Raw genomic sequence first — 12,963 nt, 5'->3', positions numbered from 1 at the left:
TTCTTTTTCCATCACTCTTTGAAATTGAATAATGTAGAATTCTATGCCACACACAGGCATAAATATGCATATAGAAATATGCAGACATAGGAGGGAGATGCTCTTTCATATCCCAGCTTTCACATCAGTAATTGTTCTATCTTCAGAAGCAAAGAGATGGTAACATTAAACAGAAAATACAAAAACAACTTTCTGCTTTATATTGAGAACCCATGACAATTTTTTAGAAGCGGTATAAACTGGCATGTAGAATAAATCTAGTTATTATAAAGTGCCTATCAGACAAAATACTATATGGTTAAGGTAATACATTGTGCTCCTCCTTGGTTAGAAATAGACAAAGACCAACTTAAAACTTTGCATCCTGAGACTGAAATACTGTGGGCCTGATCCAAAGTAGTGACTGTATCTCTTTCATGCTCATCTGTCTTTATGCTCTACAGTAGGTCCTCAAATAATATTTCATTCAATGTCATTTCATTATAATGCTGACAAGATGCCATAGGAACTTAACCCTACTTTCCCTCTGTGTAGCTAGTCCTTGAAGTCACTCTTCAGAGGAGTCTGCCCTGACTCTCACTGTACCCTGCAATTTCCCAGAGTAGATAACACTTGGAAGTATTTGTTCAATGTCTGCTTTTCCTGCCGACTCATAAGTTTTTAGGAGGGCAGGGCCCATGCCTCCCTCATTTGTGTGGTCATAAGTCCTGAGCATATAGCTGCTATTACTGGCATCATCACCACCACCACCATCATCATAATCATATAACACATACAGTGCTTGGAACATAGTAGATGCTTGATAAACATTGGTCTCATATTGGTTGCCATTATTGACACAAAGTTCTTTTAGGTTTGATATATTACCAGTATAATATCTCTGTCACACTTCATGTTATCTTTCCCCTTATAATTATTTTCGCTTTAATTTTTATCTTAATTCATTCAAAACAATATGCTCTTTAAAAACGTCTGTGTGTGAGCTTCTAATGGAAAAAAAAACACCCACAACAGGCTGCTCAGCAGTCACAGAATAATAGAATCAGAAAAGGGATCTAAGAAGCGATTGATGCAACCCGATGAACTAGCATCGTCCACCCTGTGTATCCCTGTGGTGTGTAATTCAAACAGCCAGGGATGTCAGAGAGCCTGAATCAAGGAGGGAGGATAACAGTGTACACAGCGCTGGAGCCCTTGAGCTGGATTACAGCCATCGCCAGAAAGTCCCGGGGAGAAAAGAATTTCTTTAAAGTCTCAGCTAAAAATTTCAGCAGCTCTTCCAAGCCTGTTTATATTTGCGTCAACCTCCTCAGGCCTTGGGGAAATATGTGAGGTTAAACTACCTATTTGTATGTGAATTGTTCAGAATTAATGGGATACTGAACTCTACGCAGAGCGCCCACACAGAGAAGAGTCAGCTAGACACTTCACAGAAAGCAGACAAATGGGCTCCACACAAAACAGAAGCAAACTCGAGAAAGAATCAAGCGCCTATGTCCAAGGTAAATGTGATGCTTCAGATTATAAAACAACCCTAATATTGAATATGTTCACTTAAGGTTTACATTTGCATTTATCTGAGATTTAGATTTAAATAATAAATGGAATGTCTCACTGGACTTGGTACAATGCCCTTTGAAACTAGGTGGAAAGGGCCATTTAAAATATATATATATATTTTTATTGATTTCAGAGAGGAAGGGATAGAGAGAGATAGAAACATCAATGATGAGAGAGAACCATTGGCTGATTCCTACATGCCTCCCACTGGGGATCAAGCCCACAACCCAGGCATGTGCCCTGATCGGGAATTGAACTGTGACCTCCTGGTTCATAGGTCGAGGTTCAACCACTGAGCCATAACGGCCGGGCCTAGGACACTTCTTTAAAAAGCAATAGTATTGATAATTACACAGGAACATCAGGCACACTAGGACAGTCCCCAGCAAACAGAAATGTGTGTTTGCTGAGTTATTTATCATGCTCTGAACCTTAGAACCTTTTTCATCTCATGACACAAACTAATCACTGAAATTCTGCAGCACACACAATATATATATTTTTTGTTAAAATGATAAAAATAGGTATAATTTTGATTCATTCACACTGGATGGCAATTATTGTATTGGCTGATGTCATTTTTAAAATTTAACAGTCTAAGGGAAAAAATGTCAGTGCCCCTGACTAAATAGTCAGGTATTACATGTTTTAAAAATGCTTGCGGCACACTGGTTAAAAATTGCTGCCTTAGAATATAGAAAAATAAGGCTGCGAATAATGTTTCAGAGCCCTACCCAGTTTCCAATGTGAATTACTGAGTCATGTATGTTGCAATTTTTTTCTGTGTTATTCTTATTTTCTTCTACAGAAGCTAAGTTTCTCCATTTCAACTTAAGCATTTTATTGCCTCTCTCTTCATTTTCGGTCTGAAGTCCCATGTGTTAGGTCAGCTAATCTCTAGTCAACACACACTTTGACATCAGGTTTGATTTATCTGAGCTTTAGCCCAGGTCATTCTGACAACTTGAGTCATTGCATTAAGTCCCTCGTATAGACTAAGGCTCAGCAAATGATGCCCCACGGGCCAATCCAGCCAGCCACCTGTTTTGTAAATCAAGAGTTACTGGCACACAGCCGCGGCTATTCACACTGCAACGGTAGAGTTGAGTAGATGGGCAAGAGACTATATGGTTTCACAACACCTAAAATATTTACTATCTGGCGCAAACAGAAAATGTTTTCCAGCCCCTGGTATAGACAATATTGATCTAATTATTTCCTTGACTCCCACATTTCAAATTTTCCTCTCTATTCAAAAATCCCATTGGTCACGGAAGAGATGCCACCTTTGCGAGTGAATGAACAGAGTAGGTTTGATAAATCTCCGCAGGCTTCCTGGCACTGCCCAGATTTAGGCTTTAGTATGACCACACATCTCATTACAGCTGCGTGGGGTATTCAGTCCTCCAATAGGAGGTCCTGACTACTCAGTACTTCCTTTCTCTCTAGGATCAGTAATAGGAAAGCTCTGGTTACAACATTTCAAATAGAAGCATTAGTATGATGCTTTGACTAATTTTAAATTGAATTTTCGATCCCAGGGCCTGGGGGTGTTGCAGCAGCCTCCACAGGTTTGAAGATTTTGAGAAATGACCATAGTACACAGATTCCATGTAGCTGAGTTCTTCATCGCATCCTTTTCTCTGCCACTTTCCTCCACTACTCATCCTTTTGATGAAGACTTTGTTAGAGATAGAAAATATTACCTATATTTGTAGATAATATTTAATTATTTAAAATATAGATAACACTGTCTATATTATTTCTTCTATTATTTTAATAATGGTAATAGCCAACCCTTAGAGGATACCTCCATTCCAGGCACTATGCCAAGACCTTACATTCATCACTTCCTTTAATTTTCATAGCATCCTTCTGTGTATATACAATCATTATCCCTATTTTATTTTTTGTTAATCCTCATTTGAGGATATTTTTCCTCCATTGCTTTTCAGAGAGGGTGGAAAGGAGGAGGGAGGAGGAGAAGGAAGAGGAGAAGGAGGAGGAGGAGAGAGAGAAACATTGATGTGAGAGGCACACATCAATTGGTTACTTCCCACATATGCCCCGACCATGGTCAGGGATTGAACCCGCAATCCAGGTACATGCCCTTGAATGGGCATCAAACCTGTGACCTTTCCATGTGCAATCGGATGCTCTAACCACTGAGATCATCAGTCAGGGCATTATTCCCATTTTAAAGAAGGGGGAATTGAAGCTTGAAGTTAAAGCAACTTCTTGCCCAAGACCACACATAACCAGAAAGGAACTGAATCCAGAAACCTGAGAACTTGTACTATTAATCTCTATACTGCCTTTGGGAAGGATTCTTTTTTCTTTGAGAAGCTATAGATAAGATAGACATTCCTCAAGCCTAATGGTCATTTTAATCCAAACAGCTAGTGCCGGCTTAAAGAAAGTAGACAAAGAGCCCATATCCTTTGGGTTTTTAAAGAAGGTGTTTATCAGTTATAGCAACAGCAGCAAAAACAGCAACATCTGACCTGTGCTGTTTACAAAACTCATTCATGCATATTATTCCATTCACCAGGCACAAGCAGTCTGACAGTTTCTGTGTTCTATTCATTAAAGGTAAAAAATGAGCTAGGTGGATTGACCAAGCTCCCTATAACAAACACATTCATCCTGTATTCCGTGGGGATCAAATGCTTGGGCTCAATATCCAACAGTCTTGGGGGTGGCTGTAGGAGGACTGAGCCCTATTCCTCCCTCCCTTGCCCGCATCACCACATCTTCACACTCATCTCTGTTGCCTCACTGGTCATCTTATTGCTTCCTTTGTTCACTCTACCTGGGTTACAGGTGGAGGCTGAACCTGAAAAGAGATGTCAAAGTTGGGGGGGCTGTAAAAATATGGAGTTGAGGCTAGAGGAGACATGAGTAGCTGCAGATGCTGAAGACCACTTAGTCCATTCATTTATTTTTATAGGTAATAATTCAGGGAGCTTCTATTTATTAAGTGCTTCCTATGTGTCAGGCATTGTGCTAAAAACTTAACATGGATTATCTAATATAAGTCTCATAACAATCTATGAGGTATTTATTATCATCTCCAACTTTCACACAAGAAACTAAGGCTTGTGTTTAAATAACTCGCCCTAAATTGCTCAGCCAAAAGGCATATAGGAGGGCTCTGAACTTTGTCAAACTCCAGATTTAGGCCCATGATGAGAAAGGTAAAGAAAGGACTTATTCCAGGTCACACAAATAATGGAAAGGTGAACTTGAAAAACCCTCACTCAACCCCAGATCTAATCCTGTGGAATGTATAATCCCCTCCCTAAATGAATATGGCTGATAAAAATAATTGTTCTTTATTTTTTCTTTATAGTATGTTCTGTTCAACATTTCCCCATCTCTCTTTATGAAACCACAAGTTTCCAGTCTTTATTTCCTTCTCTAAAAAATAATTTCTTGAATTAAATTTGCTTAGCAACATCCACAAAATGGCCCTGTAGTGCTCACTTACCAGGCCTCTGAACGCCCTTGGTATCTTTCTCTCTCATGCGGAGTAATACAAAGGGAGGGCCCATGATCATGGTCTTTTCAGTGTCTAGCCCTTAGACACTATAGAGAGCAACTCAAAGAATTACAGACTTTCTACAGGGGAATTATCACTATTCTACTATCAATGTTCTATGCCTGTTTCCTCTTTTTGTTTTCCATGTAAGTCATTTGGTTTTGCTTCTTCTCTGGCCCTGGTCTCAACGTCTTGTTCCATTCATCCGGAGCAGCCTATCCTCTTCAGTTCACCGAGACCCTTCCCATCGTCTTCCTCAACATCCCCTTCAGATCCCATTTCATGTTGACTGATCTTGTAGTGCTAAGTCCATTTCTCCCTTCTATGTCAGACGAGTTATTTCACTACTGATACCACCAGCACCAGTGGTACTTCCAAGTAAAGTGCCCCGGAATAATCATCATCACAATGGTGGTGATGATGACAATGTGGCTCACCATGTGCCAGGCATTGTTTAAATGATTTAGACATATTACTTTAAAAAGAAATTCTTACAATAATCTTATGAGGCAGATTCTATCATTACATACATTTTATAGATGAGAATCCAGAGGCACAAAGCAACTAACTAACTGGTCTAAGCTTATGGAGCTAGTAAATGACAGAACTGAGCAGCCTGCGTGGCTCCATTGCTTATGTTCTTGACCACTATAGTACATACTGTAATAGTATACACATTATTTGCTTTATCAGCTATTCCCTTGGCTGCTGTGACACTGACTCAGGTCCCTTATCCACAAAATTGAAAGAGTTTGGCCATTGTACCCGTATCCCCACAGCCAATCAAGGGAGCTTAATTAGCTCCTAACGATCTGTTAATACTGGTGTCTATGATTTATTGTACTGATGACATGCATGGCCCTGCACATTCATCATGTCATTTCAGACTTCCTACGCCCCTATGAGGTAGGTTCTGTTAATAACTCTGTTCATGGATGGGGAAATGAAGCTCAGAGACATGAAATAATTTTCCCCAGTCTCTTCAACCCAGGCTGCTGGAGCCAGTTGTGATACACAACCTATCAGCTGACTCTAGAATCCAACCACCTGTAAGGTATTGTCTTACTGGGATTTTCAAAGTTAACGATGATCATAATGCAATTATTTTAGAACCATGCTCCCTCTGAAGATGTGAGTACACTGTAAATAGCAGAGTTGGGACCTGAACCAGGTCGCTGAGGCCAGAACAGACACCTCTTATGGAAAACGGAAGGATTCCTTTCAGCCCACGGCATCAGAATAACTCTTTTGTCTATGTAATTGACTTACTATCAAACCAAAAACTTCAAGGTGAAAAATGACCTGTGGACCATGGAACCCAAACTTCTCACTTAGTTGCTGCCCCTCACCAGCAGTACTGTCCTTGCCGACTGAGCAGGCAGGAAGGCCCTTGCCTGAACTAGAGTCAGCAATTATGGGCCGATTAAATGCAAATGGATGAAAATAGCTATAAATTGACCTCCGGTCTAGTGATGTAAGCTTTTTGGCACAACTCTACCCAATCCTTGTGGCTGAGAAACCAGTTTTAATGCCAGTTTTTATTTAATTATATGACTCAGAGAAATTAAATATTGAAGCATGACCCGAGGAATGTGGCTTTCATTCTGGGTAGGTTGGGTGCAAAAGTACAGTAGGAGGTTTAGCCTAAAGGTCTGTAATCCCACAGCTTGGACCCCAGGAAGCCAGCCTCTTAGAGAAGGTGCTAAAGAAAAACATCACAGGGCCCAGCTGGCGTGGCTCAGTGGTTGAGCGTTGACCTATGAACTGGGAGGTCACAATTCCCGCTTGGGGCACATGCTTGGGTTGCAGCTTCGATCCCTGTGTGGGTCGTGTAGGAGGCAGCCAATCAATGATGTTTCTCTCTCTCTCTCCCTCTCTTCCTTCCTCTCTGAAATCAATAAAAATATTTTAAAAAAGAATATACTATTTTCTTTAAAAAGAAAAAAAATCACACAAACAGAAAGACAAACTACTGAATAACAGTAAGAAGAAAAATCCTTCCCTCTTTATTTTTCTCTGGCTAGCCCTTGGGGGTGAGTTGGGCTGTATCTAATAATTTTATTTGCCAATGACTAGTCCGCCTGCCTATGCTGTGGAGTGCTCAGGGAATCAGTGATGGTGTCATGATGAGGGGCCCTCAAAGAGTCAGGCACCGACTCTGAATCAATGCATCCAGGAGGAGGTGATGCCTCCCATCCCCTCCCCCAGGGCAGCCTGCCCGTAGCACTGTCCCAGCTTTCCCACTGGAGACCACCTCCCAGTTTACAGCTGAGCTGTGTGCTTGCTTATCTTTCCTTTCTGTTCAGCACATTTGCTCCTGTTAAATGAATCACAAGAGCAGCACAACTGAAGTAGCATTTTGCTTTGTGAGCCAAGCATCAGAGGGCAGCAGTCAGCTGAGTTAAAAAGGCATTCTCTTTCTCCTTCTTTTGCAAATTTGAGAAAATTTTCATGCAGCAACAATAAAAAAACAACGCGCAATGATTCATAAAGTTTGCAGTTGAGAAAAATGAGGATCAGCAAGATTAAGCAATTTGGCTAAGATGAGACTACTGAGTGGAACTTTGCCACCCCCACATTTCACAACTTGAACTTGTGTGCTGCCTCTGGAACTTACCCCGCATGGACGTTCTGATTCCACTATCTTGAGTAATCCTCACAGCAAACAAACCAGAAGCATGAAACGCGTTTATAATTCATATGCAGAAACTGGCTTGGCGCAAACTGGAAGAGCAGATCTACTAGTATGAACTGTCTCTAGTGACTACAGTAGCAGTAAATGCTTACTTAGTCAGTGTATGATGAACGAATACTCCTCCAGTGTAGAGAAGGAAAAAGTGAAAGTTACTCAGAACCTAAAAACTCATGACATTAATTAATTTACACTAAGTTTAAAAGCATGCGTTCTTTTTTTATTTTATTTTTTTTAAGAAGTTAAATGTATCTCATTGGTATAAAGAAGTAACTGTAACTGGAAGCTATTTTAAAAATTTTATTTTTCAATTACAGTTTACATTCAATATTATTTTGTATTAGATGTCCCTTTTTTGATTACAGCCTGGGAAATGGACTAGCCTTGTGTGAGGCTAATGTTTTATCTAAGGAACTAATGTTTTGTCTAAATGTATGGCTAGCTGAAAGGCAAACCACAGAGTGACACCCATCTTTTAGATTTCTATAAGAACTTGGTCTGTGTTTTTTCAGCTAAAGAACTTCAAAACACCTTCTATACATTTCCTCCCAGTAATCCTGGGATGTCAAGATGAAGAAGTTGTTAAACTCATAGATAGAGAACAAACTGAGGGTGGCCAGATGGGAGGGGGTTTGGGGAACTGGGTGGAAAAGGGGAAGGGATTAAGAAGTACAAATTGGTAGTTACAAAATAGTCATGTAAAGTACAGCATAAGGAATATAGCCAATAATATTGTAATAGCTATGTATAATGCCAGGTGGTACTAGAATTATTGAGGGTACATACCACTTCGTAAATTATATAAATGCCTAACAACTACACTATACACCGGAAACTAATATAAAATAATATTGAATGTCCAGTGTAATTAAAAAATAAAAATAAAAAGATGGAGGAATTGTATTTCCCACTTATAGAGTAGGAAACCGAACTCTAGAGAGATTATGTGGGTGCAGTTGATTGATTGGATTAATGGGTCCAATTCTTCCCTTTTTGATTCCCACCCTTTGCCATGTGACCTTGAGTGCCCTCCCTCTTAACTCCGGTCTTGGCCAGCTGACTTCCTTTTGTTACTCGAATGCTAGCTGACAAGATGTAAGCAGTTTTGGAAAAGAGCTTGCATATTTCTACCTGTGCTATCACCATGGAAGGACGTGCCTGGATTAGCCTGCTGGGAGACGAGACACGTGGAGCAGAGCCACATCAGCCCAGCAAGTATTGAAGCCAACAACCAGCTGACCCCCAATATAGTGAGCCCAGACTAGTTCAACTAAACCTGACAAGCATTTGAGCTACATAAACGCTTTTTGTTGTATGCCACCAATGTTTTGTGGCAGTTGGTTATGTGATACTACTGTACTAACATGTAATGGATACAGTGGTAACAACTATAAATGAAAGCCCAGAAATTTAATGAAGACCTTCTGTCTCTGAGCCTAGTGCTCATGACATTTGACCCAATTTTCACAGGTTATTTATTACCTCTGCCTGGGGTTCCCGTTTATGTTGGTCCTTCTTATTCCTCCTTTAAAATCCAGGTTGATACTGTTCTATCCCCTTTTAGAGCCTTCACTGATTTTCCCCAGAAAGAGATAACTATACTTATGGGTACCACCTCTCCCTTGTACACATTTTTATTTTATTTTTTAAAAATATATTTTTATTGATTTCAGAGAGGAAGGGAGAGGGAGAGAGAGATAGAAACATCAATGATGAGAGAGAATCATTGATCAGCTGCCTCCTGCACAGCCCCACTGGAGATTGAGCCTGCAACTCGGGCATGTGCCCTGACCAGGAATAGAACTGTGACCTCCTGGTTCATAGCTGACGCTTAACCATTGAGCCACGCTGGCCAGGCCACATTTTTATTATTTCACTAATCACAGTGTGGTGCAGGTAACTGTTTATTCAATGTATTTCTAAAGGGAATATGAGTTTCTTTGAACTCTTTTAGAAATCATCAAAATGCCTCACTAATATTTTTGGAATTATATTAATTTGTAGGAAGAAGATCATGGAAGGAGAAATGAATGATTTCTTGCTGAAAGATTTCAAGCATGTTTCTGATTTGGTCTTGTCTGCCACCTACGTTAGGACCTCTGAGTCAGGTAATAGATTTAAGAACAAAGAACCCATAAATTCAGCACATATGTATTATATATCCTCTGTACCACTTAATAACCCCTATGGATAACATAGAAAAGGGTTCTACCCCTGTGGAGAAGAACAATTAACAAAAGGCAAACCGGATAGTTACCGATAGTGATGAACTAAAGAAGAGGGGAAAATGAGAAAAAAATGGTACGAGGAGATAGAAAGTCAGGAGAGGAGGCTGCTGTGACAGGGCGGCCAGGATACCAACCTCCTCACTGGGTACTGAACAGTGAACACACTTCCTTTCTTGGTTTTACTGCAGTGCTTTCATCTTAATCACACATTTAAGGATGAAATTGTGTTCATTGTTCTTCATACCTTCTGCAGACTCTAGGTACAGAGCATAACTTGCCGGCTGATTTATTATTCTGATAATGAGGGGCACAATAAGTTCAGTGTGTGTGTGTGTGTGTGTGTGTGTGTGTGTGTGTGTGTGTGTTGTTTTCCTTTCAGATTGTAAAATTAATGCCATTTGCCTGGAGGGTTAGTATAAGTTTGTAAATTATACAAATGAATTTCATATTCCCTCATAATACTTCTGGGCTTCTTCTGAGAATTCCCATTTAAAAATGGTCACAGGCTTCATTTTCAAGATGTATGTCAAAGCATAAATCCTGAATGCCGCTATCGTTGGCTGTAATTCTTCCCGGAGAAGCCAAGGATGCATTTGGTCTTGGCCTATTGTTAGAAGTATGAGCAAAATAACTAGAGCGGATCCTTGGCCCTTATATTAGGTATTATCTGTCCTTCTTCATTCCTCCTGTCATCTGTAACTCTGGGATTAGAGTCATCTACAATTCTACAATAGAGTGAACAAATAATTACAGAACATTGTTACGGGCCAATCATTGCGCTCAGGTAATGTATACGCATTCTCTCATAATTGCCTAAGGGCAGGGCTATAGGTGGGTATTTTTATTTTCATTTCTATTTCTTAGGCGAGAATTTGATGCATACAGTTTCAGGACCTTGTCCAGGATCATAAAGCCCAGTCCTGTAGCAGAGACAAGACCAAACACAAGTTTTCTGATGTGAAACAGGACTTGGAGATCTTCCTTCTTTCCTCCAACTAATGTTTATCAAGTGCCAGACTGTGTACGAGGTTCTGAAAATACAAAGATGATGGAGATACTTTCCCTGTCATCCATGAACCTCAGAAGAAGACAGGGAGAAGAGGAAACGAAGGCAGGAGGAGTGATTTTGAGTATTCTATGTAGCAGTTTGCCTATTTAGGAGAGCAACTTCTGTAATGAATTCCTTGGAGAGCCAGAGAGCTGGTAGTTCTCACATCCTCCTCGCATGGAAGGCACTGTCCCCTAGTGATGGAACTGACAGCCAATGGGTTGACAAAGGATCCCAGGCAGTAAGCCCTGCAGTGCCCTGTGATTGGAGTTTTCATGCTTTTCCCCACCCCTTGGACCAGGGATACCTGGGACTTGGGCAGGCTAGTTAGCTTTTATATTTTCTCTCTTTTTCTTTTTTTTTAAAAATTTTTTATTGCTTAAAACATTACAAAGGGTATTACATATGTGTCCTTTCCCCCCCCCCCCCGCCCTTGACAATACCCCGGCTTCCCCTACCCCCCAGGGTCTTATGTCCATTGGTTATGCTCATATGCATGCATACAAGTCCTTTGGTTGATCTCTTACCCCCCTCCCTTCTGCCCCCCAACCCTCCCCGGCCTTCCCGCTGCAGTTTGACAATCTGTGTGAGGCAGCTCTGCCTCTGTATCTATTATTGTTCAAAAGTTTATAATGGTCTCTATTATCCATGAATGAGTGAGATCATGTGGTATTTTTCCTTCATTGACTGGCTTATTTCACTTAGCATAATGCTCTCCAGCTCCATCCATGCCGTTGCAAATTGTAAGAGTTCCTTCTTTTTTACAGCAGCATAGTATTCCATCGTGTAGATGTACCACAGTTTTCTAATCCATTCATCTACTGATGGGCCCTTAGGCTGTTTCCAGATCTTAGCTATGGTGAATTGTGCTGCTATGAACATATGGGTGCATATATCCTTTCTGATTGGTGTTTCTGGTTTCTTGGGATATATTCCTAGAAGTGGGATCACAGGGTCAAATGGGAGTTCCATTTCCAGTTTTTTGAGGAAACTCCATACTGTCTTCCATAGTGGCTGCACCAGTCTGCATTCCCACCAGCAGTGCACAAGTGTTCCTTTTTCTCCACATCCTCTCCAGCACTTGTTGTTTGTTGATTTGTTGATGATAGCCAGTCTGACAGGTGTGAGATGGTACCTCATTGTTGTTTTGATTTGCATCTCTCGGATGATTAGTGACTTTGAGCATGTTTTCATATGTCTCTTGGCTTTCTGAATGTCCTCTTTTGAAACGTGTCTATTTAGATCCTTTGTCCATTTTTTGATTGGATTGTTTATCTTCTTTTTGTTAAGTTGTATGAGTTCCCTATAAATTTTGGAGATTAGGCCCTTATCAGATATGACGTTGGCAAATATGTTTTCCCACGGGGGTACCTGGGACTTGGGCAGGCTAGTTAGCTTTTATATTTTCTCTCTTTTTCTTAAAAAAATAAAAATAATAAACAACATAAATGTACTTCTCACAGTCTGGAGGTTGAAAGTTTGAGATCAGAGTGCCAGCATGGTGACCTGAGGGCCACATTCCAGGTGCCTGACTTCTCATTGTATCTTCATGTGGCTGAAGGGGGTGCTTTTATATTTCCCTTCAGTGCAAACTAGTCAAGTAAACTTGTTATTTTATGAGGCATGGTTTTGTATCAGCATTTGGTTTTTTATCTATTCAAACTTTTCTCTAATATGCATAATTGTTGAAAGAAAGGCTGCAGAACAGCCATGAATTATGCCTTTTAGGGGAATGAACATTGCAGCTAATGTTGCAAGACAACTTCCATTATAATCCTGTTCTCACATCCTTGTGATATTTGGGGTGGGGGACAGAAGAGTTTTTCTTTAAGCTAAAATTTTCCATGGTTTGACTCAGCCCAAGGTGATTTTCAAAAAATGTGCACAAATGTTT

The 12,963-nt window shown here is 40.4% G+C and overlaps 1 protein-coding gene across 1 annotated transcript in view; it reads right to left on the bottom strand.

Annotated features, from left to right (window-relative positions):
• Nucleotides 1-12,963, bottom strand: part of GRIN3A (glutamate ionotropic receptor NMDA type subunit 3A) — a 136,086-nt gene that overhangs the window by 44,346 nt on the left and 78,777 nt on the right.

This window comes from Myotis lucifugus, unplaced genomic scaffold, assembly GCF_000147115.1.
Source record: "Myotis lucifugus unplaced genomic scaffold, Myoluc2.0 scaffold_43, whole genome shotgun sequence".
Lineage (NCBI taxonomy): Eukaryota > Metazoa > Chordata > Mammalia > Chiroptera > Vespertilionidae > Myotis > Myotis lucifugus.
The sequence above is the reverse complement of the archived record's forward strand: the minus strand, read 5'-3'. Positions and strand labels throughout refer to the sequence as shown.